At 41.4% G+C, this 27,150-nt stretch overlaps 1 long non-coding RNA gene and 1 pseudogene across 1 annotated transcript; one reads left to right on the top strand and one right to left on the bottom strand.

Annotated features, from left to right (window-relative positions):
* Window positions 1-27,150, bottom strand: part of LOC125707666 (H(+)/Cl(-) exchange transporter 7-like) — a 254,198-nt pseudogene that overhangs the window by 51,694 nt on the left and 175,354 nt on the right.
* On the top strand, window positions 1,977-14,125 carry LOC125707692 (uncharacterized). The gene is made up of 6 exons (XR_007382341.1): window positions 1,977-2,038; window positions 2,207-2,554; window positions 12,113-12,463; window positions 13,009-13,128; window positions 13,616-13,662; window positions 13,819-14,125. It is a non-coding gene; the product is annotated as an uncharacterized LOC125707692 (long non-coding RNA).

The following is a 27,150-nucleotide window of genomic DNA, read 5'->3' as shown; positions in this document are numbered from 1 at the left end:
TTCTCCTTCATCTAACTCCATGTTTTTAACTTCTTGTCATTTTCTTGCCGTTTGACTCATAGAAAATTATCAGACTTAAATGACACGTCAGCCTGTGCAGACAGCGATTTCAATGTTTTAATAAATTGGCCAGCAGGTGGGGGCAGTGCTCAATTTCATTAATGCCATTCAGAAAACTTTCAGGCTTTATGTCTTAATGAACAGCCTAGAAAAGGACAAAGCATTATATTACTGATGCATACAGCAGATCCCCAACTCAGGCTGTGTTGCATATTCTTAACAGTGCTACAGTATGTTCACACAGCCAGTACAAACAAACTTGCAAGATCTAGACCAGGGGTCACCAACCTTTTTAAAACGGAGAGCTACTTCACGGGTACTGAGCCATACGAAGTTTGATATCAGTTTTAAACGCCCTCCTAAACATGTCTAAACTTCATGCATGATAAACATGTTTTAAATGCTTTTTTATATTCAATTTCAAATCTATATAAATGCAAATGTGATAGATTAGAAACAGGACAAAATTAAATTTTAGATGATGTTCGCTGGTGAGTTGTGCTATTTTATAGAACAGGTCCACGGGCAACTCATGTGGTCATTGGGGGCATCCTTGGGGCACCATGTTGGTGACCCCTTATCTAGACCTACCACATCAGGTAGGAAGGTGCCTATTTCTACCAACTATTCAGACCATCAGACCCAAACCATACATTCAGTCATGCACAGGCACTCCACCAGAGGGCTCTACATTCTGTCCTACATCTGCTCACCTGTTAGACCCACACTCAGTCTCCATCCTGATTTCTACCTACTACTCGGACTATCTCACCAAAACCAGTCCTGTGGCCTGTTCTATGAAGCGGGGTTACTGGCTTATTGGGGAAACTTGTCGGATTTCTTGATCGGGACCTTCAACTGCTCTGCCATAGAGAGCATCCTAACATGCTGCCTTACGGTCTGGTATGCGGGCTGCTGGTGGCCTCCTACCGCTCTGCCATAGAGAGCATCCTAACATACGGCCTTACGGTGTGGTATTCGGGCTGCTGGTGGCCTCTATGACTTTTTTTGTAGACAGTCCATCTGTGTGGTGCTGTTTGCACGAATTGTTTTGGGAAATGCACTTACAGTTTTGCAGATGTTAAGGGTGATTCCAGAAATGCATCAAAGCAACTGAGGAACTGCAATGTCACTGTACAGTTACTTATAATGGGCGCCAATGTAATGTGTAGAGTGGCAAATAAACTGATTCACCATTTACTCTCATGTACATCACTTAAAATGCTTGTTTTAAATGCAAATGTGTGAATGTAAATCTAAGCAGTAAAGCTACAATTTACATTCTGTTTGCATGGTGGAAAGAACATTTAATCTGCCTTTTAAGTGTGATTAGAAGATCTAATGCCTGTGTGCTTGTAATAAGATGGTCGCTGGTTCAAACCCAGCCACAGCACATCTCTGCGTCCTTGAGCGAGGCCCTTAACCCCCAGCTCACTGGGCATCACTATGGGTGGCTGCCCTTCGCAGACAACTTACTCTGTTTACTCTAAAAAAAAGAGAGCAAGTTGAGAGAGAAGTTAAGACAATTTCTCCACAGGGACCAATAAAGTATCAATTATTATTACTGTATGAGAGACTGTCTAATATCAGATAGATAACAGACTCATACTGTGCTGAGCTTGTCTGAGAGAGATGATTAGCAAATGCTCTCCCACAGTATCTCAGCACTCTGTACAAAGAACTTTATATGCTCAGTATCTGCTCCTGTTTATCTAATTGTTCTCATTTTAACTGGATGTTAAGGAGTAAATTAATAAACGTCATGTAAGTGCACATTAAAATGCTTTTTCACTGTTACTTAAGTTCCCATGTGAACAGCCAATCAGATCAGCCTGATGTGTGTCTCTCTGTTTCCTCTCTGTTTCCTGCCCTTTCATCCCGACCACGACCATGATCTCTCACTTAGCAGCAGAGCAGTTTATTCTAAACAGTGGAAGCACAAAAATGTTCAGACTCTTTGGTCTTCTCATTTTCATTAGTAAGGCCCTATAATATAAATTATTTTGGGATTTTAATATTTTCATTTATCTGTATGATGTGATCAGTGGAATTTGGCCATTTAATCTGCATCATAGTTAATAGTTATTTAGATTACTATTATATGTCTTATTTGATTATGATTTTTTTTGTTTTTCTGTTTTTGCAGACACTGCACTGACTACAGATGTTGTTCAGCCCAGTCACCTGATGAGGGTTCAGCTTGGAGACAGTGTGACCCTGACATGCTTCTGTCAAGGAGAAACAACTTTTGTTACTTTGTTTAAGCAAGCTGTTGGTCGGAAGCCCCAGCCCATGGCGAAAGCACTTCTCTACGTACCTGGTGAATTTTACAAGGAATATAAAAGCATAAAACGTTACTCCTTACTGAATGCAGAGGGGAGTTTTAACCTCACTATTTCTAACGTGGAGCCGTCAGATTCTGCAGTGTATTATTGTGCTGCTGTGTTTCTTCATGAGGTCACCTTCGGGAATGGAACCTTTGTCATAATCACAGGTAAATGAGATTCCAACTATTTTCATATTTGCTTTATTATAATGTCAGTAAGATTATTCCCTGCAAAATAATTTTGACAGTTTAGTTGTTTGTCAATATAAAATTAGCAAAGATACCTTATTGTCTGCTTTGTTCCATAAATGTTTTTCTAAACATCAAACAAAAATCATTCATTATTATTATTATTATTATTATTATTATACAATTTGTTGCATTTTGCTTGCTGTCAGCCAAAAGCCTAACCTTCTCTTTATACAGATGTTAATGTTACACATTGCAGCCTCTTTAAAACAAATAACATAAAAAAATGTTTGAGTTGTTATATACAGTATAGGACTGTGCAAAAATCTTAAGCAACAAAAGAAAATTATTTTTGACGTTATTTATCTGAGCAGTCAGTGTGTATTCACTCTGAAAAAAAAAATGCATGATTTAACATATGAACTAGGGATGTGCACCATTCAGAACTGATTTGAGAATGAAATTCTCAAATACGTATCCTAAAATTCAGGATTTTGAATACATATATGAACTTGAATTTCAGTTCATTTTGTTAATCTGAATTACATTTGAATTGTGGTTGAAAACAGGTTGTGGCATTGAAATTTATATTTGAATTTAAAGAAGAAGAACGAAAAAGGGTTTGGATTCAAATTCAAGTTCATATACGTACTGTAGGTGTAGCTTTTAACTAAAATATGAACTTTAATTTAAATATGAATTATACATAAACACATTAACATTGTTATACATCATTGTTATAAAAATGTCGTTTTGTAAAGAATGAAATAATGCAACATTTGAAGTGTCACCTAAAATAATAATTATACTGTCATTTTGTGCACCATGGTGGATCTGCTCATAGGAAGAGCTGAGTGTCTCTCCTTAAAAGTCAGTGTTGGCTGCAGTGACGGCAGTTTCTAACCTAAGAAACGTCCCTGTTGGGGAAAGCGCCCGGCGTTTCCACCCCAACTCCACATTTATGAGACACACACAGGTTACAGTTTTACTTGCAAGGGTACCCACACTCTCTGCAATGCAAACTACAGCAGAATGTGTTACAAAGGGTGGTTCCCCTTGTCTTCTTTATTTATAGTCAATGGGGGGCGCAAGAGAGGGAAGTGAGATTCTTATCTAAGTAGGCAGCTGTTAACCACCTACTTAGAGTACAATAGCTAAGAGTATGTGGCTAGAAGATAAGAAATAACGTATACATATATATTTACACTCATTGCTGATCATACAGAAATGATTAACAACTGTTTCTTCAACCTAACAGTCCCTCCTGTTTATCATGACAGTATGATCAGAAGCATCAACATTGTACAAGTTGCAAAAGCACTTTAGGTACAACCTTCATTTAGACCACATTGTCATTATCCTGGAAAACATTTAATTCCGGTTCTTCAGGTCCGAGCCCTGCACGGGTGCTTTCGGCTCGGCCGTCATTATGAATTATATGTCTTCTTCATCGCCATCGCTGGAAACAGGCTCTGTCTCTATAGTTTGGGTAAGGGAGAGAAACATTGTACTGCGTGTCCGAAAAGCAGCGTTAAGAGCTTGATTAATAAACATTTTCAAACATGGTATAACAGTAATAAAACAACAGAAAAATAAAATGAAAAACAAAAGAAAATATAAGTGAAACATTACTTTGATATCCTATACCTGCAGAAGATATTCATAGCTCTGCCATACACCGTAGGTCCTTCACTATGAGTGAGCATTACTGAACAAACATAGCAATTTGTCACATTTTTCGCTGTTACAGTATCATGTACATATCGGTACCAGTAGTTTTGCATAAATGGATGTGAGTGGTCAGCGGGCAACGGGCGTAGATGGAAGTCATCATGGGTCCATCGCCGTAGGTGCTGTAATGGAGCTGGTGAGAGCCAGGACAACCATACAAGTCCTACAACAAGAATGACCCCTAGAGTCACTTTACCACATCCCCACCCTATCAGGGCCATCCTAAATAGAGTGCAGCTCAGTTGTTTTCTTCACCGGGTTGAGACAACAGCACCCTATTGGTTACTGTGCCTTTGTAGCGGACTTCCACTGCTACTCTGTTGCTGAGGCCTCTGATAAGGGCTTGATGGGTTTACAGTGACTTTTGTGTATCCAGGAAGGTCGTTCTGCGATCTTTACTGCTGTTGGTGTTGTAAGGAGGACTTGATAAGGACCGTCCCACCGAGGTGTGCTCCAATCTTTCCGCAACAGGACCTTGACCAGGACCCAATCTCCCGGCTGCAAGTTATCCTGTTGAGTAGAAACAGAATTTACCGGCAGACTACTGGGGCTATGTTTTTGTTGTGATGTTAGTAGTTTACGCATCCAATCGGCCAGCGTATTTTCTCGGTCTGCTTTTTCTATGTCATTCATTTCAGTTGCTAGGGGAAATGGTCTACCATACACTATTTCAAAAGGTGTTAATCCTGCAGGAGTGGGAGTTATTCTCATCCATAATTTTACTAGAGACAAACATTCTGGCCACGGCCTTTTTGTCTCTTCCACTGTCTTTCTTAGCCTTGTTTTAATAGTGCCGTTGGTCCTTTCCACTAAGCCTGCGCTCTGAGGGTGATACGCACAATGATTCTTAAGCGTAAAACCTAATGCTTGTGAGCAAAGGGACATAGTCTGATTTACAAAATGAGTCCCATTGTCTGATCTTATAATATGAGGTATGCCATAGGTAGGGAAATAATGGCTTACCAAACATTTTGCAACGGTCATTGCATCACAATGCTTTACAGGGTATATTTCTACCCACTTAGAAAAGGTGTCTATAATAACTAGACAGTATTTCTTTCCTTGTGACCAAGATAATTCAATAAAATCCATATGTACAACTTGAAACGGATACTCAGCTGTGGGGAACTGGCCACGTTTTGGTCTGATGTTTCCTTGTGCATTGTGTTTACAACAAATTAAGCATGTCCTACAAAATTGTTTTGCATAATCAGAAAAATTTATAGCATAGAAATATTGTTGTATGATATGTACCATCCCTCCTGTTGAGACATGAGTATTTCCATGGCTCACCAAAGCAGCTGTTTTGTATAAATTTTTTGGTAGGATGGGCTTGTCATTCATATAGTAAACTTTCTCTCGTTGTATTGCTCCTCTTTTGATCCAACTTTGTACTTCTATTTTAGGAGCATGAATCTGTGCATCACATAGCACATCGCTATCTATAAAAAGAATGTCTGCCACTGATAAGGTAGGTTGTTTCAGTGCCGCTTCTTTGGCGGTTTTATCTGCAAAACTATTTCCTGCGGTTTCTGCAGAGTCATCAGTCTGGTGTGCTTTGCATTTGCACAGTGCAAAGTGAGTCGGTAAATGCACAACGTCTAATAATCTAAGTAGCAAATTTGTATGAGTAAGAGATGTGCCCTGTGATGTTCTAAAACCTCTATTTTTCCAGACTCTTGCATGGTGATGGACAGCTGCAAACACATATTGACTATCAGTGTAGATAGTAAGTGACTTGTTCTTGAACAGTTCACATGCCCTGATCACAGCATAGAGTTCAGCCGCTTGTGCTGAACAAGTAGAAGGGAGTGCATTGGCTTCTAACACTTCAGTAGATGTAACTACAGCATACCCAACTTTATTTTTTCCCATATCATTTTTTGATGCTGAGCCATCTACATAAACAACTTCTGATCCTGGTATAAAAGTTTGCAGAATATCTGCTCTTGGTTTTGTTTGTTCTTCTATTGTTGCTTTGCAAGAATGTGGCTCCCCATCCTCTGCGGTGGGGAGGAGCGTGCTAGGGTTCAATAGGCCACACCGCTGAAGTTCAATGTTAGGTTGTGAGAGCAAAAGTGACACTAAGGTAAGATGTCTTGTATGTGTTAAGAATGGAAGCGGTGTCTGCAACAAGATTAGAGACACAGAATGAGGAACTTTAAGTATGAGGGGGTGACAAAGTACCAATTCTGCTGATACCTTTACTGCTTCTGCAGCAGCTGCACATGCCTGTAAACACTGTGGAAAGCCAGCTGCTACTGCATCTAATCGTTTTGAATAGAATGCTAACGGTCTCTCTTTTGCTCCGAATGGCTGTGTTAATACTGCTTTCATATAACCTTGATTAGCATCTACACATAGGGTGAATGGTTGTTGATAATCTGGTAGAGCAAGGGTCACATTGGTTTGCAACATTCTTTTTAAATTTGTAAAAGCATTTTCTCCGTCCTCAGTCCATTGTATTTTGTCCTTTAGAGTCATCTCCTTCCCGTATATTAAATTTTGCAAAGGTTGAACTAGAAAAGCATAATCTGGTAACCATTCTCTACAATAATTGCAGAGCCCTAAAAAGGACATCATCTGTTGTTTAGTCTGTGGTTTAGGTGCTTCCTGTATAGCTTGTTTCCTTATCTCTAGCAGCGAGCGACCTTTTTGTGAAAGGTTATGCCCTAAATAGACAACTGTCTTTTTGCAATACTGCAACTTCTGTTTAGAAGCTTTATGTCCAGTATTGTATAAATGCTGAAGCACAGTTAGGGTAGTTTCTTTGCAATGTTGTTCTGAATCTGCTGCTATTAAGATATCATCCACGTATAGTAATACCTGACTATGTGATGGTATTTCACAGGTACTCATAGAGTATCTAAGGGCCATGGTATATACATGTGGACTTTCAGAAAATCCCTGAGGGAGTCTAGTATATGTATATTTTTTCCCTTTATAGGTAAATCCAAATAAATGTTGAGAATCAGGGTGCAATGGTACTGAGAAAAATGCATTACTAAGATCCACTACTGAGAAGTAGCTTTTATCAGGAGTCAATGAGTTGAGCAATAAGTGTGGGTTAGGCACGTCTGGTGCTGCATGTTGCACTATGTTATTAACCGGTCTTAAATCCTGCACCATGCGCCATTTCCCTGTATGTCCCTTCTGGACTGGAAAGATAGGAGTGTTGCAAGTGGCTTCAGGAGCCTCTCGCAATATTCCTGATGCTAACATGTCTTGCACTACAGGGGCTATACCTTTTTCTGCTTCAGGTTTTAATGGGTATTGCCTAACTACCGGACGGTGTTCTGATTTCACAATTACTTTGTAAGGTGGAAACCCCTTTACCAGCCCTACATCAGTGGGGGAGGACGACCACAACCCTTCTGGGAGGCGATCTAGATCTGGACATGATCCCTCCTCCAGGGTTGAAAAAATTTGTCAGGTTGGGTCCTTTAAGTGTGTGGTGGGAGTGGTTTGAACTCTCCATCCCAAAGGAAACCGCCACACATTGTGTTTCTCATCATAGCTCCAACAGGAGCCAGATACGGGTTGGTAGTCATTGTAACTGTGCATAGAATCTCGTAAGAACATCTCTACATCTCTCCACTGCATCTGGGGTGGTTTTGAAAGAGATACGTGTGGTGTTCTCTCTCTAAATACAGCCTGTTGCTTGTTAGATAAAATGACTGAGGCTGCTGAAAACCCAGTGGTGGGGTTAACATACATATGTTGTAAGGTAATACAAGTGTCTTGGAGGGCATGAAACGTTTTGTCATAGACATAATCTGGTCCAAGGGTGTCTTTGTACCACATAGTGACGTGTAAGGCATCGTCAGGCATGAACTGGGCCTGTCTAGGGGACTGCTTTTCTCTAGTTTTCCGCAATAATTCTCGTGTCTGTGCAGTTCCCCCTAGGTCCAGAGACCAGTAATATTGTGGTGTTGTGGTTCCTTGCACAACATAAGCTTCTTCATTTACGATTGCTTTCATGCCAGTGGCTGTGGCAACCACGCTAATGCCCATTTGTACCATAAGGTCTCGGCCTAACAAGTTAACAGGACAAGAAGGGCTTATTAACACCTGTGCTTGACATTCAAGTCCAGTTTCCTTATCTTTTACTGCAACTGGGTTTGTTAACTGATGTCTGTCTGTCTGACCTCCTGCCGTTTTTATATTTATGACTGATGAAGAATATGTGACTCCGGGAGGACTGGAGGTTAGGACAGTCCTACATGCTCCAGTGTCACACAGACATTCATATACTTTGCCGTTTATGACTAACTTCCGACTTGGCAAGGTTTCCCACTGCCTTTCTGCTAATAACTGACACACTGCTTGTAAATCTATTTCCTTATCTAAAAGGTCTTGTAAAGTGACCTCCGTTTCCTTTCTTAAAATCACCTCTGTTTTGCCTCGGATGGTGTCGGTAACAGGGGCCTCCGAGGGGGGTCATTGATCATTGTTTTCAATGGAGTTTGGGTTATATGGTTGTTTCCCTACTCTACAATTCCTAGCTAAGTGTCCAGGTTTCCTGCATGTCCAGCAAATGTTATCTTGCTGAGACGAATTCCTGTAATTGTTTCTGAAAACACCTCTCCCCCTTCCTCGGCCTCTTGACCTTCCTCTGAATCCTCCCCTCCCCGGAGGATTCATTTGCACTAGCGCTACTACTTCTGAGGCGCTGAATATTGTGTCTGTCTTTTCCTGTTTCTGCGCTTTCTGCGCGTGTTGAGCATATTATAGTGCTTGTTGGACTGAACCAGTATTCTGATGTACCCAATGTTTGTCAAGATATTTTCGCAATTCGGGCTTTAGGCCTGCGACAAAAGCTCGTTTTAGCTGTTGTTGGTACACTCCTACTGCCTCTTCATCAAATGGGATCCCTGAGTTTCCTCTAAATACAACTCTCATTCTATCCATAAAATCCTCAGGTTCCTCTCCATCTTTTTGTTTACATTGCGCTATTCGTCCATAGTCTGCGCGTCTTACGAAGGCTGTCTCTACCCTGTTTCGCAAGTCTCGTAATGCTTGTATGAGTTCCTGCGAGTCATGTGCTAAGACTTCATCATTATTACCATGTCCTGTGAAGTCTCCCGCTACACGTCCCCATTTATGGGTAAACAACTGTCTGAGACATCTATACATTTCCCTGCCGTTCAAATGAAAACTACTTTGTAATTCTAGGATGGCAGTCCAAAACTCGGGTACCCCTTCTTCAACCGGGGGTATTCCTTTTAAAGCCGCTGTTCTATCCTCAGCGGTCCAGGGTCTATATACTAACATAGTTTCGGGTCCTGCATTATTTGGGCCTCGATTTGGATTTGCCACTTCTACGAGTGGACACACCAAATCATTCTCCCAGTCTTCCTGTTCTGTGTCATTTTTTGGATGCCAGCGTACTTTACTTGTCTCCAGATCCTTTAACGGATACAGAGAAGGGTTAGACCCTCGGGTCATCATTCGAGATGATTCCCCTCCTCCTATTTGTCGTCTATTTACAGCTGGAACTGGTGCAGGCGCAATCATTGGAATTTGTGGGGGCAGTAAGGGAACTGGAGCGGCAGAAGATTTTGTTGCCGTCTCCTCATCTAGTGTAATTAAAGTCGCCTGTAATTTTTTCTCCTTATTTCCCTTTTTTTGCTGTCTTTTATTATCTCTTAATTTACTCTGTTCTAACCATGCATCAGAAAAAACATATTCTTTTTTTCTGTCTTTACCTTCTTTCTTATTGGTAGTCTGTAACATCTCCAGTTTTAAGTTTCCCTGTAATTTTAATATATCTGGAGTGTGGAGTTTTCCTTCAAACCCATGTTTTTTTCCTCCATCTCTGACTACTTATTTGTCCTGATCCTGGCTTATATCCTTCCATAAACTTCTCATCTCCCTCTAGTTCCATTTGTTTACTTTGATTCTTCCCCATTGTTACCTTTTAATGGATACACTACAAAAAATAAAAAATCCTAAAAGCAAGTCTCTGGCATGAGACCTCAGGAGGACACTAACACGGCCTTCTACTGCTCCCTATTAGAGCAGCGGTGTTAGTTTTCAGGGATGAAACCCGTCCTTGATCCTTCAGTCACCAGTATGTTGTTGCTTTTAGGGTGGATCGTGTAGGTTAATCTAAAACCTATAAAAACACATCCACATACAACACTGTATATATTTCCAACAACGCCTACTTTCTCTCCCGGTTAATTTCGGCTAACCTCAACCACATGCATGTCTTGGCCACCTACTTATTTAGGTGCCGTATCTCTCACTTGGCCACCTACTCACTTAGGTGCCATATCTCTCACCTGTATAGTGTGCTCTCTGATCCGTCACCGAGGTCCTTCAGACATCACCAGACGTCGAGCGCAGTTCTAACCACCGGCCTGATGACGAATTCACATCACAGGTCTTTCTTGCACCCGACTTCGAGTGGCTGTCGACAGACTTCGGTGTCGCTTCTCTCGGCGTACTGGAGACGTCTTCGGGGTTCCTCGGATCCGGCTCGAAGGACCAAATTCTATGTTGGGGAAAGCGCCCGGCGTTTCCACCCCAACTCCACATTTATGAGACACACACAGGTTACAGTTTTACTTGCAAGGGTACCCACACTCTCTGCAATGCAAACTACAGCAGAATGTGTTACAAAGGGTGGTTCCCCTTGTCTTCTTTATTTATAGTCAATGGGGGGCGCAAGAGAGGGAAGTGAGATTCTTATCTAAGTAGGCAGCTGTTAACCACCTACTTAGAGTACAATAGCTAAGAGTATGTGGCTAGAAGATAAGAAATAACGTATACATATATATTTACACTCATTGCTGATCATACAGAAATGATTAACAACTGTTTCTTCAACCTAACAGTCCCAAACACTTTTCCTGCATCAAAAGTCAAACTAGTCCCTATTCCTGCCATGAAAGGTTCACATAATGTCACCGATACCTGAACCAACCATGTTTATCAGAGGATGCCAACCCTTTGGCTGCAGCTTTCTCTGCACACGCTGAGAGAGTCTTCAGTGTAGCAGGAAAAGATTTCAGGCCAGAAGATTGCAAATTAAATCATGAAACCTTTGAAGATATTATGCTGAATAAATGTAATAATAATGAAAAATTAGCAATGTGTATTGGAATAAAGCATAATTGTATTTGCCATGACGTTTTGCTTTTCGCTGTAGTGCTATGGTTGAACGGAAAAACTTACTTTTGTGTGCATAAGAAAATAAATAGGAGGAACTACGAAACCAAGTAATTCCTTTTACTATGTATACTTTTTCTTTAATGTTAAAAGATAGACAAACTAGTAATGGGCAAACAGCTCTTCGGCTCTTGAATTAAATTATGCAGGTACTACAGCAAAATGCTCAAAAATACCAAAACACATCAAGAGCTAAATATGCAAAAACAATAAATACCTTCCTGTGGAAAAGGGGCAACATAAACCAAATGTAAAGTCACGAAAATCATGAAAATATAAAGTACACTTTACACACTTCATTTCTTTGAATTGAAATTAATTATATTCATCTACCTTCATACATTAATACAAGACATTATATGATTATAATGTTTGTTATTATCATATAATTTTTATTTAGGTATTATGTAGGTGCAGTTAATGTATAGTGTTACCTGATATATACTAATAAGCAGTAATACAATAAAAAGAGAGAAGAATGTCAGCTGTTCTCCAAGAAGTTACTGATTTCTTGGATGGCTAGAAGAACATCGATTCAGTTCCCAAAAATCTGTAAGAACAATTTTTGAGGATCTGTATTTTCCATTGTTATTCTCAAAGGGCTGTCATCATGACTATTTTGCTTTTCAGGTAAAGACTCCAACAGCAGGACTGTGGTACAGCAGCCTGTGTCTGACACATTGCAGCCAGGAGACTCTGTGAGCCTGCAGTGTACGATAGAGACTGGGAGCTGTGCAGGAGAACACAGTGTTTACTGGTTCAGACATGGATCAGGAGAATCCCTTCCTGGAGTCATTTACAGCCATGGAAACAGCAGTGATGAGTGTGAGAAGAGCCCTGAGGCTGGATCTCCTACACGGAGCTGCGTCTACAGCCTCCCCAAGGGGAACCTCAGCCTCTCCGATGCTGGGACTTACTACTGCGCTGTGGCCATGTGTGGGGAGATGCTGTTTGGGAACGGCACATAGCTGGATATAGATGGTAACACCCAGTGTGGGGAGATGCTGTTTGGGAACGGCACACAGCTGGATATAGATGGTAGCACCCAGTGTGGAGAGTATATCTGCTTCAAAGTTTTATTTAGCTTATTCTGCTATTAAGACATTTATTTCTTTTTTTAATGTAATGAATTTTCTAATTTAAGTGCTTAAATTAAATTACACAGATGTTAATTTAATAATTATCCATCCATCCATCCATTTTCCAAACCGCTTATCCTATTGGGTCGCGGGGGGTCCGGAGCCTAATTTAATAATTATTTCAAATATTAATATCCATCCATCCATCCATTTTCCAAACCGCTTATCCTATTGGGTCGCGGGGGGTCCGGAGCCTAATTTAATAATTATTTCAAATATTAATATAAATTGTTAAAATACAAAATACTAGAAGTTCATGTTAAAAATGGACTATTTACAAAACAACTGCTGTAATGTGTTATCGATTTGATCTTTAACTAATGTAATGTAAGCAAATGGGAAATGTGTCTCTATATCATTATGCTGAAATCTATCTCTTTGTTACAGGCTTTCAGAAGCTGCTGGATCCTCTTCACTCTGGCTTGCTGATAGTTTTATCTTGCAGCATTATTCTGAACGTTGCTCTCATTTGTATAAGATGTAAACTGACCTGTACACACTGTGCAGGTACGCTGCCCGGCTTTATGCACTCAGAAGGACAAAATGTAGATTTTAACAAATTATAGAAATATAAAATTGTTTTATGATAGATAACATTTTCATATTAAAACCACTCTTGCAGGTAATACAGTTTTAAAATCCATTATTAAATCTCACCTTATTTATATAAACCTTTTTGTACTGTAAGATTTACATTTTTGTATTATATCTTTCATATTTTGCAAAATCTATTGAAATATACATGTTGCAATAAGTTGCATATCAATAACTTTTATTACCAAGATCTCCTTTATAGCAATTTTATTATATATGATATATGAGAACAAATGACACGTATCCAAACATGCACACTTAAATTGACAGAAGTCATTTTTACTTTCATTTTTGAGACAAAAAGGATGTTGATTGCTTGAAAATTCGGAATGTTATCTGACCACGGTATGATACCGTGCGAAATTAAATAATATATTGATGTGTTATATATTTTAAACAGATGAAAAGAACAGTGATATATCAAAAGTGGAATGGTCACGCAAGCAAGTATGTAATAAATATTTCAAATTACAAATCGTCAGTAAAACAAATGAACCTCAGACTGATTTCCATCCTGGGATCAGCATTTTAAGTGCTATTTGTGAAAATAGGTAATAGCAAACCGATTTGATCCATCCAATTCTGCCATCTTTGTCTCCACAGTGCCATGACGAGGACACACTGAATTACGCTGCCCTGAACCTTAAGAAGCCAAAACCCAGGAGACAGAAGAAAGACGGGAATAATGACACTCTGTATTCTGACCTCCGCTACAGAGATTATGAATAAAGATGCTTCTCATTCATGTCAGTCACACAGAGTGTTCAGGGTGTAGCTTTAATAATGTTCAGAGGAGGGCAGGGGAGCCAGTGCTTCTGAGACTGAATCACGGGATTTTACGGAGCACCGGTGCTGAGTTTGGTGTCAGTGTGTTTGGGGCGCATTTTTACTGGAAGTGCAAATGTTCAAGCCAGACTGGGGGCTGAGGGAGGGGGAGAGGGGAGCCACAGAGATTATTTCTTCATGGCATGGGGGGGAATAAGCGGCTTTAATGTTGTGGAAAGGCTGAGTTGCTGCAATCAGTTCTTTGATGTCACACATGCTTACTTGTCTCCCTTGTGTACCATGCTGAATGGTTTGGGGCAAACGCACAGGGACTGATCGATTATATTAAACAGATGAAAGAAACTGAATGAAAATTTCAAGTGTTCTTAAATTATGTTTTTCATTTAATTGTGTGTTCTGGATGTATTTTTGAGTATATACATGTACCTGTATATGTACCTGTATATATACCTGTGTCGTTAATAACGATGTGGATAATTAAGAAAGAGGAGTTTTGTTTCTTGCTCCCTGTCTTGTTACTTGGCTCACAAACATACACACACATAGACACACACACAAACATACACAGACACACAAACACACACACATATAGACACACACACACACAAACACACATGCACACATGCACACACACACACTGCTACGGCTCTGTAAGAACACTACCATGCTCTTTTGTGTGAGTGGGGTGGGGGGTGTTAAATAAGATGAAAATGACAATGGCTGTACTTTTGTTATGTCAGTTGTGTTTCTATAGTCATTGTATCATATTCCACAAGCTTTTTATTCTACAAGATGTACAAGCCAGTCAGTGTATTCAGTGGGGTGTTCAGGAGTCATTAGGTTCTGAAAAATGTCTTGCATTTAAAACATAATGTACTTTTGAATACTTAAGTATTTTTAGATGCAAATACTCCAGTACTTTAACTGAAGTAAAAAATTAACTGAAAAACTTTGAGTATTATTTGACGAGGAGTATCTATACTTAACTCAAGTAGTGAAGTTGTGTACTTTGTCCACCTCTGTCCAAAAGTGACATACAGCTGTAAGCTGTTTGGGTTTGTTTGTCTGCTGAGTGCTTCTCTGCAGTGCTGCAGATGTTTCCACTGGTTAGATGCAGCTCAGGAAGACTGACCCACTGACTGCACTGTGCTGGACTCACTTTGCAAAGAGTAAAAACCACACAGACAGAACAATATCTGCTTCTTGTAAGACCCTGTTTCCTCTCTACCTCACCCAGGTCACGCTTTCAAGTATTCAGCCTAAGTTATTTTATCCAAACAAGCCACCATTATTATTCATGCAGCTGGACATTTGACTGGAGCACATGATTGCTACATATCACTACTGTACATGGAACGGAATGTACAGTTTTCACAACAGAACTTTAGAAAAGCAAAATTCTCATCAGTCCACATCTCTAACCACCACACATCCTAGGGCTCCCATTTATAATGGTACATTTTTGTTTTATTCACATTCTTTTTCATCACACAGATAAACACCATCCATTAATCTTACAGCATGTATCCTGGTCAGGGTGATGGGGACGACACCACCTATATCGAGTGTGATTTAAGGCCAAGACCTTAAAAGGGAGAGTCAAGACTGAGGCTTGTTACAAGAGCAGTGGGGCACAAAACAACAAACAACATCATTATGAATGTAAAAGAAATGGATGTATATATAAATATAGGGTAATAATAGAAACAAAAAATAAGAATATATTACATACAGAGGAATATTATAGGAATATTAAAATTAACTTATACACAATCCTTAACTTATACACAATCCTATTGCATGTAACATTATTGCTCATGTGCCAGATATTAGCCTCCCAAAGGAAGCTGCCACACAGGGCATAATGCACTGGCTCAATGCAACACTGCACATCAGTGAATAAGGAGGAACAATATTGCAGATCAGCAGCAGATAGAAACTGTATCAGAAGACAGTGAACAGGGGAAAAGTTCAATGAGCAGAGTGCAGATTATAAAGCCTGACTGCTGTGGGGCCCAATGACCTGCGGTACCGTTCTGTCACACGCCGGGTGTCTGAGTCTCTTACTGAAGGAGCTGCCCTTACGGGCCTCCATAGTCTGCTGGGGGGGTGAGAGGTGTCACATAAAATTGATGACAGCCTTGTTATCAGCCTGCTCTCATCCATCTACTCTACAGTGCCAAGGGACGCTCCTCCCTGATGATGAGAGGAGTCTAAGCATGTGGACATTTGGGATAATGTGAGTTCAGAACTGGATGGTCAGCTGTACGACTTCCAGTCTGTAGGCAGACTCATCACCTTCAGTTATGATGGCAAACACAGTAGTATCACCTGCAAAATTCAGGATCTTCACTGGAGCAGCAGTGATTTGTGTAGAAATTGAAGAGAAGAGGGAGAGCACAGAGCCTGGAGGAGCTCAGTGCTGAGGGTCAGCGTGTCTGATGTGTGCTGTAAGCATACAGATGTCCTGCATTTGTGGAACATTTTGTTTGTGCTGCTGTTTATATGTGTTGTTGACGCTGCAGTCAGTAATTTTCCACTAGCAGTCTCACCTCTGCATTTTACAGGAAGACTGACCGACTGAGAGCAGGGTGTTTGTGTCTCTCTTCTCAGTGAGCGAAAACCACACAACCATCAGGTCCTCAGCTCAGGCCCACTGCTTCACTAGAAAAACCACAAAGGGTATTTTTATCTAAAAGTGGGTGAGCAAGTGAGATGTTATTGACAGCATGAATTTGTCTACTAACATTTTAAATTCAAACCTAAAAAGCAGTATGTCCAGGATGTCAGTAATTACATTTAGTCAGTATGAACAATTTGGGTGCAATAATATAGAATAATGTAGAATTTTGCATAATTCAGTTAATACCAGTAAGATACCGATCATTAACACTATAAGGTCATGTTGCTGAATCTCATTGTTAAAGTTAAATGAATCTACGCATTTTTATACACACAAGACTGTGCTTAGTTCATCTTTCAGTCAAAATCACACAGTGAGGCAAATCTGACCATCTTAATTGTTTTTGCTTGTGTGGAATGGCATCCCATGCAGGCCTGTGCTCTGTGCTTCCTGGGACAGGTCCCACCCTCTCCAGACCCCGATGAGAATTAGTAGTCGCTGGATAAAAGATTGACAAAAGATAAAAATACAAAAGTCATTCTTGCTGTCTAACCTCTGATTACTGCATGACATTTCTGATTTCTGATAACTGATAAGTAGAAAATATGTTTAGTCTCTTGCTTGGTGGTAAGAAAAAAGGAGAACCACAAAGAGCACAGTCATTTTCAAGGTTATTTCTCACTGGTCAGTGTGAAAGGCTGCGTCATTAATATAACGCCGGGCTCAGCACAGTGACTGCACCTGCGCTGCACTGTAGAACACAAGCCAGGCTGCAGACCATCAGCCCTGAAAGTTAAAACAGGACTCGTATGTGTGTCATGTGGTGTTTAATAAAAATTTACAGGACAGAACATAGTGGATTCAGTTTCCTTTGCTCTTACACTCCCAGTCCAAAGTGTGGCCACGACTGCTGTCAATGCATCTGTCTCTTTTTTCACCTTAATTTTTCACCTGTGTTATTCACCTTAATATCAAAAGGCTCCAAAGCAGTACAGTAATGCAGAACAAATATTGTAACTAACAAGGAAGTGGGGAGGTAATGGACAGAAGTGTTGGTTTTTGGTAACTCCACTCCTCTGACCTCCACTGTAATTTTAGGTTCCTTGGAACAATATTGTAAACCAGTCATCACACACCTAGGGGTTAAAGTCGACACCAACCTTAAGTTTGACACTCAGATAAGGTTAGTTGTCAAGTCAAGCTTTTTACAATTGAGGCAGTTGGCCAAAATAAAGCCAATTCTTTCTAGGCAGCACTTTGAGACAGTAATCCACTCTTTTGTCACTACTAGTTTGGACCACTGTAACGCCCTCTATGTTGGGGTTAGAGGCTCCACTATTGTTCACCTCCAGAAGGTTCAAAATGCTGCCGCACATGGAAATATGAGCATGTCTCCCCCATTTTAGCCTCACTCCACTGGCTGCCCGTACATTTTAGGATTCATTTTAAAATTCTGTTATTTGCTTTTAAAGCCCTCAGTGGTCTTGCTCCATCTGACCTCTGTGAGCTGCTTCACCCTTACACCCCCACCCGCTCTCTCAGGTCAGCTGATCAGCTGTTCCTGACGGTTCCTAAGACTCAGCGTGAGCTTAGAGGGGATCGAGCCTTTGCAGTCGCAGCTCCTAAAATGTGGAATGACTTGCCTTTTCACATTAGAGAGGAATCCCCTCTGTCCGTTTTTAAATCTCTTCTAATCTCTTCTCCTTCACCTTTGACACATTGTGAGATGTTAATTTTAATAGTAAATCTTATTTTAATCTTAGCCTTTTCTTTATTAATTAATTGATTTTTTTAAATTTTTATTAATGGCCTTTTACTCACATTGAATGTTTTGGTTTTTATTAAATTTCTTTTACTTCGTTTTTAAGTGTGTGAATGTTTTTATTTATTCCTTTGTGCAGCACTTTGGTCCATAAGGTTGTTTAAAGTGCTTTTCAAATAAAGAGCTGGATTGGATTACATTGGAAGATGGCTCAACAAATCTCTTTCACAGAATGTAAAATTCGACAGAGGGCGCAAGGTGACATTCTGTCAGGGGCCCAGAATTTTTAGCTACACCTCTGTGTTACTGTGTTTTTTTTGTTCTAGCCATCAATAACTCTGGAGTTGCTATATCGCCACCTGGTGGTGAAAAGATCAGACAAAAATATGTACACATGTTACCAACAGTTTGAAATTGAAGTGCAGAGTTAACAGGTTTAATTAATCGTCCCCACGGATGCCAGTCATGAAATTTGAGAATTGCAAATTAAAACACAGGAAAAAATCAGGAACACTACAAGATAAAATATTTAGCAAACACTCAATGTGCATCCAGGGTGACAAGGGACAACTGGAGGATGATATGACAATCTGACAGTGACATTCACAGCACTTTATATGTTGCCAAAAACAGAAAAGGGGATTAAAATCAAGAATCAGAAATCATGTATGAGGGTGGGGCTGCTTGGTGGTGCAGTGATTAGCACTGTTACCTCCCACCACTGGGACTCAGGTTCGAGTCTCCGCCTGGGTCACATGTGTGGGGAGTTTGCATGTTCTCTCTTGCTAAATTGGCCGTAGGAGTGCATGTGTGTGTGAATGGTGTGTGAATGTGCCTTGCAATGAGCTGCCCCCCCGTCCTGGGTTGTTCCCTGCCTCGTGCACAGATCCTTCCAGGATAGGCTCTGGACCCCCCGCGACCCAGTAGCATAAGCGGTTTAGACAATGGATGGATGTATGAGGGTGAGTCACAATGACGACAGCTGCTCTGTTGACTTGGTCCCAGGAGTCGTCAGCGTTGGTCTGCCGGGGCCCCCGTCCTGTCTGTGGAAGCACCCGTCTTGTTGGCTGTTCTCTCTGCCTGGGCCCCCTCTCCTGCTGCCTCACGTTTGGGTTGAAGTGGCTCCCCAGTGCTTCTGTAAAGCTCTTTGTGTATCTTAGAAAAGGGCTGTATAAATGTAACATTCATTCATTTATTCAAGGTCCCAGCCAGAAGAGTGCAGTACTACACTGTCCCCCACAGCCTGAATCAGCTGGATGTTATAGGATTAAGACACTTCCTGCATTAGGCCATTTACCCTCAGTGTATTTCCATACCCTGACAGGATGGATGACAATACTATGGCCCTAATTTTCAATACACAGTTTTCACAGGAGTCTCACCCTCATCCACATTCTCTGCATTCCTTATCTCATGCTTCTTTGCCACCCGCATCTCCTCTGCCTGCTTTGTCTCATTTTCCCACAATTGAAACACCGTCCAATTTGTCTCTGTTTTAGTTCTACCACATTAGTCCCTGAGCAACCAGTCTGATCCCGTTCCTCTAATTTCAGATGCATCTGGCTTATCTGATTGGGACTGAAGCTGCTGTTACTAGGAAAACCACATTCGTCCCACTGGGGCAGGTCTGACACCGCGTCCTTCCCATATGTCTCCCATAATTGTTGTACAGAATTTCAGCTGGAGTTCTTTCCCAGAAGCAAGTAATTTCACTTTAGCACCTGTTCAGTAAAAGTCAAGTAGGTCTTTAATGTTATTTTTAACTTTACACAGTTGAGTATAGTACAGTTACAAAAGAAACTGTTTCCCTCGGACCAAGGTGCTACTTAAATTAACAGAAGACTAACACATACCAACCTAGCAACATACTGTATGGTGCATAATGAGCAAAAACTGTGCAAACATTGCAGGACAGTGCAAAAAGAGAGGACAACTGACACCAACGAGCACAAACAGCACAGTAAACCCAGTACTGAGAAGGCGCAGTTTGGTTGTCCAATGAGGTAGCAATAAAAATAAATAAAAGTAACTGTAAACATGGCGACAATAAGATAAAAAATAGTAGTTAAATAATAAAGTGTGTTAATGAGTGTATGTGTGTGTGGTATCAGATTAGTCCCTGAGAGTTCAGTAGTCTGACGGCATGGGGGATAAAGCTGTTTGAGTCTGGCTGTGAAGGCCCGAATGCTCCGGGACCTATTTCCAGAAGGCAGGAGGGTGAAACGATAATGTGAGGGGTGGGTGGGGTCATCCACAATGGTGGTGGCTTTGCGGATGCAGTGTGTGGTGTGAATATCTGTGATGGAGGGGAGAGATATGTTAGGGTTATCTTCTTCTGAAGATGCGCTGGAAACAAACCAGTCTCTGAACACAGAACAACACAGACAGCTGTGATGACGTTTTACTTGCTGCAAGGTGTAGGGAATCCACTTGCAGAGTCTCCGCAGTTTCAGCAAAATGATGGTTTATTGAACAGCAAAAATAATACAATGTAATACAGTGTAGAGACACACCGGGTACTGAAAGGCAGCTCAGATACAAATTGAAGACAGTTCTTCACCCCCCTTTATACCCAAAAAGGCCCTCCCCACCAAGGTGTTGTGTGTAGGTGTTGTGAGTGAATTTACATATAAAGAGTGACCCCCTGGAGTGTGAGGATCCTGAGACAGGGACGGGACAGGACAGGGTGGAGACTTTTATGATCATTGTAATTCAATTCTTATCACCTTATCTTATCCTTATCACCATAGTGGTGCCAACTGGAACCCCCATTCTCTCCCTGGCTTCCCCCATGATCATAAATTCCTAACATTGTCTGCATTCAAATGATCAACCAAGAACCTTGGGACATTTTTACCACTTTTCCTTACAAAGGGAAGCCCGGTCCTGACCTCGAGGTGTCAGCCTCTCAGTCGAACTCAGCCAACTTCGAAAGAGTAACTCCCCTCGCAGTGTCTTTTATTGAGGTACACAAACAGGATATGCAACTGACATTGAACATTGTTTGTCACCATATATGGGGTGGAAATATTCAAGCGACAGTTCTTGAGACGTGTTATTGCTCAATTAAGATCAAGCTGCGGCAGGGTGTTGTTTCTAAGCGTCTAGCAAAATGATGATAAAAAAAGTACATATTTCTCTAACACGATACTCCCAATGATTTTCTCACCTGTCATCACTATCTGTTGTAGGGACTTGTGATCTGAGGCGACACAGTTCTCAAAGCAGACCGTGATGCAGCTGCTCAGGGTGCTTTCAACAGTTCCCCAATAGAGTGTGAGAATGGGAGATGGGCTTTTCTGAGCTTCCGTGGAGAGTAGAGGTGCTGCTGTGCTTTCCTTACTATGGAGCTGATGTTGAAGGACCTGGTGAGATTCTCCGCCAGATGGACAACAAGGAATCTGGTACTCTCTACGATCTCCACAGATGAGCCATCGATGTGCAGCAGAGAGTGGTCACTCTGTGTTTTGTGTTCTTCTAACGTCAACAACCATCTCTTTGGTCAACATTCAGAGACAGGTTGTTGGCTCTGCAGCAGTCCGATAGTCATCACACTTCCTCTTTGTATGCTGAGTCACCGTTTTTATTGATGAGACCCACAACAGTCTTGTCATCTGCCTGATGTTGATGATGGAATTCGAAATGTGCATTGCTGCTCAGTTGTGAGTCATCGGAGTTAACAGCAGTGGGCTGAGCATAAAGTCCTGGGTTCCTGCTACAGCGTCTGAGCAGTTGCCTTCGTCGCCCATAGCTCCTGCGCAGCCCGAGCAGCCGCCTCCGCTGCCCCCTGCGGCCCCAGAGCCCGAGCAGCCGCCGCCTGCTTTGCCCGTAGCTCCTGAGCAGCCGCCTCCGCTGCCCCCTGCGGCCCCAGAGCCCACGCCCGAGGCGCTCCCTCCGCCTCAAATGACTGTGCCCCCTGGGGCTCTTGTTCCTGGCCCCACTCCTGTCCCTGACCCAGCTCCAGACTTTCCTGCCCTAGTCCCCGAGGAGGTCCCGGACAGTCTGACCACCGTGTGTGCCACGCCCCCTGATTATCCACGTGTGCTTCCCTGATCGTACCCAGCTGTGTCCGATTATTTTCAATCAGTCCTGTCTATTTGAGTTCATGTCTTACTAGAGTTCAGTGTCCGTCATTGAAGTCCGTCTGCGTGAGATGTTTCCTGCACCCCGTGTTCCTAATAAATCCCCGTATCCTGCCTGCCTTGCCTGTTTCCTGCCCGTCCGCCGCTCCCGTTAAATGGCGATCGTGACACAAGGCACACGCACATCAAGTACCAATGCAGCAAATACAGATGAACAATTTAGGAGGAATACTAGTCAAAGGAAGGAAGAAAAGCAGCCCACCCTATCTCATGGTCACGGACACAAACATCAGGGAGTGTTATGAAGAAGACATCACACTTAACACCATTGGTTTTATGCAGTGAATTACACCAGAGAGAGTTTTTACATTCTAGCTGTGTTACGTAACATTCCTCAGCCTTCAGGTTTTTTCCACACAATGCACGACATGCAGGGGTGCCAAACAAAACAGCGGAACTGCAGTGTAGCCAATTATTTGTTTCAGTAGTTTTAAGAAAACTAGAACATAAAATGTTTGTTTTACTTAGTCCACAAAAGAGTTTTTACCTATCTTAGTGTATTTTACATCACATACACTCTCGGTCCGTTGTGGAGTCCATCCCACTGTAGTTGGAGAATGCTGCCATCAGTCGCTTGGTGTAGCACTCGCAGGATTTACCAGGCTCCTGTTTAAACTGATGCATCATGCCCCAGTCCATGCGCAGGAGGACCAGTCTCTGAAGGGCTGTCGCATGGTGAGGCCTGTTCTGCCTGGGGTCCAGCAGGTCACTGGCAATGTCCTTCAACTCACAGTGGGCTTGCGTTCATAGTGGGGTACCGCAGGGTTCGATTTTAGGACCACTATTGTTCCTAATTTACATAAATGATATGGATACCAATATATACAGTAAACTGGTGAAATTTGCAGATGACACCAAGGTGGGTGGTGTAGCAGATACTGAATTAGTGGCTCAGCAGCTACAGCGGGATCTTGATTTAATTAGTGACTGGGCCGATACCTGGCAGATGAAATTTAACGTCGATAAATATAAGGTACTCCATCTAGGGAGCAGAAATATAAAGTACAGGTATTTCATGGGTGTCACTGAAATAAAGGTAGCTGATCATGAGAAAGACCTTGGTGTGTATGTTGATGCTTCCATGTCCCATTCTCGCCAGTGTGGGGAAGCAATAAAAAAGGCCAATAGGATGTTGGGGTATATCTCCAGGTGTGTGGAGTTTAAGTCAAGGGAGGTAATGCTAAGATTATACAATTCCTTGGTGAGACCTCACCTAGAATATTGTGTGCAGGTTTGGTCACCATATCTTAAAAAGGACATTGTGGCCTTAGAAAAGGTGCAGCGTAGGGCCACAAAAATGATTCCTGGTCTTAGAGGAATGTCATACGAGGAACGGTTACTTGAGCTAAATCTGTTCAGTCTCAAGCAAAGGAGATTGAGGGGGGACATGATCCAGGTATATAAGATTCTAACAGGTTTGGATGCTGTTCAACCAAATAGTTACTTCAGCATTAGTTTAAATACACGAACTCGTGGCCATAGGTGGAAATTAGCGGGAGAACATTTCAAGCTGGATTTAAGGAAGCACTTCTTTACGCAGCGTGTAGAGTATGGAATAGTCTTCCTGATAATGTAGTGCAAGCTGAATCCTTGGGTTCCTTTAAATCAGAGCTAGATAAGATTTTAACGACTCTGAGCTATTAGTTTAGTTCTCCCCAAGCGAGCTTGATGGGCCGAATGGCCTCGTCTCGTTTGTATAGTTCTTATGTTCTTATGTTCAACTCCTTCATCTACAGTGTCAGATGAGCAAACCTTATCTCCCCCTTGAGGATTTGGACATACCAACATAGGGGCAAGAATTTCTGCTACCTCGTCCTGCTGCCTGAGTGTTTCGCCACGGCACTTCTTCACCGAGAAGGAGGTAGAGTCGGGTGCTGAATGGTTATGATCCTCGTCTGCAGGGGGGAGAGGGGAAGGGGCAGGGGAACCACTGGCTACTCCTCCCTCGGTGGCATAAGGAGGAAGCTGCTGTTTGGGCAGCAATGCTTGGGCAGGAGCCACACAGTTTATTTCTGGGTATCTAATTAGCGGACACCATTAGGTCCCTTCAGGGGCTCCACAGACAAACTCATTGACAAAATAGAATTGTCACAGAAAAATTCTTTGTCACATGCTCAGTCGACATGGACTGTGTGCTATTTACATATTTTTGGCACAAACGAAATCTCATATGCATATCGATGTATCTTTGGCACAAGTGGACCTCCATCACTTTAAAGAGGGTAAACTCTGATCAGGAAATTTACGACGTCAGAATAAACGGATTTTTTAACAGAAGTAACTGACATGCCCTAATAAGGAAATGCATACAATCAGAATACAATATCTGTGGTTTTTAACAGTGGTAACAATCTGATAATGAAAGGAATCAGATCAACATTTCTATAGCATGTAACAGAGCTTGCTCCCCTCCAGAACTCATTGTTCCAGTAGTTATCTGAAATCATCTGCAGGAGCTATTCTTTTATTTGTATATTAAGCATAATTATTCATGAATATTATTGATTATGTTTATTTGTTTAATGTTTTTATTTATTCGTATTTATTGTTTATAATATAATGTTATATAGTATTGCAACACTTGAAACGAGAGGTACTTGCCTGCCTTAGTGATATTTACTATTGTCTAAGTGTATTCCCACCTGTAGGAGGCAGCAATGGTTGTTATTAAAGGTGCTGAGATTACGCGGCTCAGGGCTGAAGGTGCAAAGTGAAACAGTCATTGACCGTATTTGCCATGTGTGATGGTGTCTGCATATCGGCCCTTTTGCGCCAAACAAACCAGTTCAAAGTACTGTGTGTTAAAATATCATATGAATAAATCCTCTCAAGAACTAAACTCAATATCGTATCCTCATCATTCAACGCGTCTGACTTTTGCACCTCTTACCACAAGGCAGTGGATTACATGGGGAAATTACAAACAAGGAGAATTTAATCTGTTTTTCCTCTACATTGTCGTTATTCAGAATATTACAGACTATGAACAAAAACGGACAATGTAAGAAAATAAAAAAATGTGTATGACAGAAAGCTAGAGTATTTTTGCAATGGTGAGCACTAGCTGGTTTATGTACTAGCTCACACTCAAGAAACAGCATAAATGCTACTCATACACAGTTGGGGGGCAGGGGTCAGTCCTTGTGCCTGTAATGAGGTCACCAGTTGAAACTAACCCAGCCTCAGCACGTCTGTGGGTCCTTGAGCAAGGCCCTTAACCCCCAGCTCCCTGGGCGCCCCAACAGGTAGCTGCACTTCGCGGACAACTTACTCCACAAAGAGTAAGTTGAGGGAGACATAAAAAACACAATTTCCCCACGGGGATTAATAAAGTCCATCCATCTATGGAATATTTTTTAGCACTATATAACGCAGAATATAAGAATTACGATTTTATAAAAAGTATGCCAAATATCCATGATATAATCATTACAATGTAAACATTATAATGTAATCAACACAATGGAACCAACTGAGTATGTATTTGCACCTTTTGTTAGTCTGAGTTTCTGTTAGCTACTTTGTTAGTCCTGAATCTATGAATATTCACATTTTTATCGCGTATATTTTATCACTATGTAAAAGGACAAATATATTATCAACCTTTTAGTGAGACAATGTGTAAACGGCTGAAACTACCAAGGTTTACTACTGAAGGAAGGGATTCACCTGAGTTCACCAAAAGTTCATGGCTGAGTATTTTTAAAAAACCAAGTGGAGCTGCTCGCGCCACTATTATGTTCAACCGAGAGGCCAAACGGTAAAAGAAATGACTGTCAAACTTATCACCTAGGGGTAAATATAAATCTATACAAATATCACCTGCATGCACATTACTTCTTTTACAATAACCAACTCCTGATCCATACTGTTAGTTGTGAAAAAAATAACTATTGTGTACATAGAGGCCCTGTGTAAAAAGATAACTGCCAAGGAAAAGATCAAAAACATTTATTTCAAGGATTCAAAGTTTTTATGGTCATGTACAGTGTACAGTGCAGTTCTTATTTGATTAACTTGAATGTCTTCACAGACAAGACGATTAAACAAATAAAGCAGCGCAACATTATAGTAACTAACAACAAACAAAGCTCACGAGTACTATTACAATATTCATATCATTTATTTAAATTTAATTTTACCAAGTAAATTAATTGAAAAGCAGTTACCGCTTTACCTGCTTCTCGGGAGAAATAGCAGATATACAAACGTCATGTATGTAACTAAAATCTTAAGCCAATAAGGGCAAAGTTGTGTCGTAATGGAGGCGGATCCAGCCTGTGCAGCCTGCTAAGAGGTGCTGCCTGATGTGTCTTGCTCTCGCGGAGTTTTGGTACCATGTGACATGGTGACGTAATGCAACGGGCGATAAAAAATATAACCATGATGCATTGCGTCAGGACCAGAATGCATTGCTTTAAGCTAGCGCTGTATGTGGGTGCATGAAGTGGAAAGCACCCAATAATAAACATAACATTTTTTAAAAAATGTTTTCTTCACCGGTGCAGTGAATTTAAATAAAGAGCTATGATGGTGCTGCAAATGGCTTTGCATAGTAGTTAGTAGTAGCATTAGCCGCTGTGTGCGGCATTAGCTTTCTACAGTCCTTACAGATGGTTCGT

The sequence above is a fragment of the Brienomyrus brachyistius genome, chromosome 14, assembly GCF_023856365.1.
Source record: "Brienomyrus brachyistius isolate T26 chromosome 14, BBRACH_0.4, whole genome shotgun sequence".
NCBI classification, from domain to species: domain Eukaryota; kingdom Metazoa; phylum Chordata; class Actinopteri; order Osteoglossiformes; family Mormyridae; genus Brienomyrus; species Brienomyrus brachyistius.
The sequence above is the reverse complement of the archived record's forward strand: the minus strand, read 5'-3'. Positions and strand labels throughout refer to the sequence as shown.